General features: G+C 45.8%; 1 pseudogene; it reads right to left on the bottom strand.

The window, feature by feature from the left end:
• Positions 1-3,233: 3,233 nt before the first annotated feature.
• On the bottom strand, positions 3,234-4,056 carry LOC127220465 (ATP-dependent Clp protease proteolytic subunit, mitochondrial-like; annotated as a pseudogene).
• Between the last annotated feature and the right edge of the window lie 497 nt (positions 4,057-4,553).

Here is a 4,553-nt window from a genome sequence, read left to right as displayed (position 1 = left end):
TTTCAAAGGAGGCATCAGCTACGCTCATATCAAGCAGGGACTCTGCCTTATTCAAATTTGAGCTCACAGATGCTACACAAATATTTGTTAAACAAATGGATGAATGCACCCAGTTCTGACTAGCAGTGCTTGACAAACAGCAGTGTTCAAGATGTGCTTGCTGAATGATGCATGAGATAGAAATAAATTCATGCTTTGTTGGTGAAAAGGACCCTGCACTTAAAGGGACCAACCTTTCCTCCATTCTATATCCTCACTGGCATTTAACACCATAGTGTTAGGTGCTCTAAGATCTCCACCTTCTCCAACAAGATGGGGAGGAGAGTTCCCCATAGGAGTGGTTCACAAGACCAAAACTCTGCAAAATACTCTCCTGTGCACAGCAGAGGGATTTGTTGTTATTGTTATTGTTGTTATTTGTTTGTTTGTTTGTTTGCAGTGGTGGGATTGACCCTAGGGCTTCATGCATATTAGGGAAGTATCCTATAACTGAACCACACCTCCAGGCACTTCCTTGTAGTTTTGCTTTCTGCCACAAACAAACAAGTAGAAATTCTCATCAAGGCAAGGACAGGCAGTGTCTCAGCAGCAATGGTCCTAAGTGATGCTAATACTAAGAAAATGACAGGCAAGATGGCTAGTGTGGCTGCTTTGGTTTATGCTATAAGTCAGGGAAGGAGCAAATCTTTTATGAAAAAACAAAATCTAGGTACTTATAAGTGCAGTTTGTTGATAAATAGTTTGGCCACAGGTGCATGAATGAAGTTCTGATTCTGAGAGTGTAAATCTTTCTTTACAGTTCACTGTATAAACCAACCACCCCTCAGCCGCTAGAATATATCACTCTGGTCAGATGTGAATTTCAATTGCTACTTACAAAGCTTATTGCCCCACACTTTCTGAAAGGAAAAGTATACTGTTTGGATTAGACAGGCCCCAGAAGAACTGGCCATCCTCTTGCCATTGTCTTCATATTCCAACACTGCAGTTTCATTTGCAGGTGAAATTGACCCTCGGCGTCCTTTTGTACAGTGGCTTAGAATATATTGACAAAAATCTCCTTTCTAAAAAACAAATCATTAGAAGTTGACTTGCTTGCCAACCAAGGTCAGAAGAATGTCCTGGCACACAGATTCCCAGACTAGGAAAACAAGCATCTCAGGGGACAAATCCTCTGAAGAGCTGTCAGCATAATCAGATACCACCCATTGCAAAACATAGCTCTGAAGTGTCCCTGTCCATTACCAACCTGTCTGGCCATATCTAAACCATATCACAACCTATCAGCAATGTGGGCCTCTAGCCCTTGCAGCCTCACCCTGACTCACAAGCTGTGCACAATACGGGGCAAAGGAGAATGTGCATCAATGAGTTATCAGTAGAGGCACCATTTATAAAGCAGTATCTTGCCTGAACCCAGCCTCTTGACTATAAAGTGCATGTGTGTCTGCAGAGAGTCCTGCCCAGGAAGAACCTGCTGATTAATTCTGTATTGCTGCCACCATAATTCCTTCTTGTTGCATCACAAAATGGCACCAATGTGAAAGAAGGATGTTTTCTAGGCATAAATGGTTCTAAACATCCACTTTGCAAATTAATAAACAAGTCTTCCTGTTCAAAGACCTCCAGGGCATCTCTTTGCCCTGATGGGGTTGGACATTTTCACTTTTCCTGCCCTTTCCACAAACCCAGGCCACAGCCAGGAAGAGGATTCTTCCCTAAGCTGTAGAGGGTGAAATGAAGTCTGTGCTGAGGCTACTTGATGCCACCATAAAGGATTCAACAGGCATATCCTGGGCTCTACACCAAGCTCCATATGATAGCCCTGCTGGGAAGGAGACATCTAAGATGAGGAGGAAAAGTGGAGGAAGATGGCTGCTGCTCCCTGGAGGTGGGTCTCCCTGGGTCATGTGGCAAACAAAGTCAACATCCCCTGGGAGTTCTCACTGGGAGAAACATACTCCAAAGTGCCTAACTGTGGTGAACCCCACATTTTAAAGTAAATGAGTCAATAGATACTGTGTAACAGGCTTTAGTCCAAAGACTGAAGATTGTACCATGTACAATATTGTAGAGGCAAGAAGAAAAGGCAAAGAGCCACCAGAACTATCAGCTTTCAGGGAACCCAGACATGGAAGGACAGGGCCAGATGGACAGGCGTGGCTGTCACACAGTTGGAGAGTGCATAGTTGGCAAATGTAAGGAACAAAGAGATTTGCCTCTCAGTGCAATGCTAATTCTTAACATTATTTCAACAATCCATGATGTACCTATCTGTGTTGAGTCCTGTGAGAGATGAGAGTTTAAGAAACATGGCCGACTTCTCCAGGGAGGAAACTGAGAGGGAGCCCACCAGCTCTGTTGCCTCAGAACATGTTCTATTCGCTGCTTTTTGCAGCACATGCCTTATTCCCTCTCTGGCAGACAACAAGGATTAATTCTGACTGGCACCTGAGAGGTTGTTCTACAGGAATGTGACACCTGAGCCCTGAGGATTACTGTGGTACAAGCTGTCTGACTGAAATCAAGTCTGGCCCTGATCCATGTTTACACCCTTGCTTATAACCTTCTGGAACGCATCCCCCCTACTGCAACCCCTACACCAGTCTCTACTCACCCCAACTCACTCCTCAACCTTGATTCCAACCTGTTTCTCTAACATCACAAGGAAGACAGCACAGGCACAGAAAAATACAAACGAAGCCAAAGTCTTTTTCATATTTACCCCAAAATGTACATTTTCTGTGGAAATATTTTCCAGGTCTCCCAGGCAGCAACAGCAGCTCCATCCTCAGTTCCTTCTTGACTTGCACCTACTATGTGTGGTGACTGCAGAGTTGTGCTGGTGTGCTATGGATTTGCTTACTCTATGAAATCTCTTGCTCCTATGTGAATAGATCTGTTGACTGGCACTTACTGAGTGCTAACCATATATCTAGCATGAGCTTGGTTTAGGGTTATAAAAATTAATACATCTTCCTTACATGGATATATGACCGAAAGCATTATATTCGTCAGAGTTTTTTTTGTTTATTGTTTTTGTTTGTTTGTTTGTTTTTGTCAGCAAGAGGAATGTGGTATACTAGCTACAATATGGATGGACTTCTCTCCCACCCCCCCCCATGGGACAAAAACCACAAGGTCTTAGCAGGAGGGCAGCCTCAATCTGCATTTTCTCCAGGGGTATCTCTCTGGGCTCAAGAGAGGAAGTGAATGCAGTCCTGGGCCTCCACACTTCTGGAGATGAGGTTAGACCCTAGGTGCTCACCGGACAGGAGGATCGGCTGATGCTGCAGGAGTGTCCTTCTGTACCAGTTCTGGCTCATTCTCCCCGTCCTGAGGTGGGTGGACCAGGACTTTGTCCAAGATGCCAAATTCTTGGGCCTCCATGGGGCTCATATAGCGGTCCCTCTCCATGGCTGACTCAATCACCTGCAGGCTCTGCTTGGTGTGTTTGGCATAGATGTTGTATAGCTGCTTCTTCAGCTTCATGATCTCCTCTGCCTGGATGGCAATGTCTGTGGCTTGGTTCCTGGCATCTCCAGAGGGCTGGTGGGTCATGATTCTGGAATTAGGCAGTGAGTGGCACATGCCTGGGCTGCTGGCGGCGAGTAGCAGGGAGCCCATGCTGGCAGCCTGTCCAACACACAATGTGCAGATGGGGTTTAGAATATACTTCATTGTGTTGTAGATGGCCAGGCCCGCAGCCACCACGCCACCTGGGCTGTTGATGTACATGTAAATAGGTGTCCTGTTGCTTTCAGACTGTAAGAACAGCAACTGGGTAATGACCAGGCTGGTGACACTGTCATCAATCAGACCCATGATGCACACGATGCGTTCCCTCAAGAGCCTCGAGTATATGTCATAAGCACGCTCGCCCAGGATGGGGATGAGCGGGAAAGCTCACAGAGCAGTTCCATGCAGGCTCCTCCGTAGGGGTGAACGGCTCCCAGCAATCCATAGCAGGGAGAAACACACAGCAAAGCGAGACAAGACAACACCATACTTGCCCGCAGCCACCTGGGCCTCCCCCAGCAGCACTCGGGGCCACATGTCGCTCAATATGGATGGACTTCTAAACATCAATCTAAGTGGGAAGGAATCATATATAAAGGCTGGAGAGATGGCTCAGAGCTTAATAGCTCTTACTGCTCTTCCAGAGGACCAGAGTCCAGTTACCAGCACCCACACCAAGCAGTTCACTACTACATATAACTCCAGCTCCAGGGGATCTGGTGCCCTCTTCTGGCTACTGTGGACATTTACCATTTGCACACACACACACACACACACACACACACACACACAATAAATAATTTAATAATAAATGAAATCACACACGATTCTATCTGTCTTAAATGAAGAAAAGTACTTAAGCCATGGCACTAAAGTGAAGGATACTGAAAAGCGAGCTCACATTTCACATTTGCCATGTTAGTGAACTTAAGAAGTGAGTATTACAATCAGAACAAAAATCGCCAGCGAAACAAACACCATTCATACGAGCTGGTTCCAATCAGCCAACATTGATAATACCTATGGGTCCTGCC

This window comes from Phodopus roborovskii, unplaced genomic scaffold (assembly GCF_943737965.1).
Source record: "Phodopus roborovskii unplaced genomic scaffold, PHOROB, whole genome shotgun sequence".
NCBI classification, from domain to species: Eukaryota; Metazoa; Chordata; class Mammalia; order Rodentia; family Cricetidae; genus Phodopus; species Phodopus roborovskii.
Note: the sequence above shows the minus strand (reverse complement) of the source record. Positions and strands in the feature narration are given on the sequence as shown.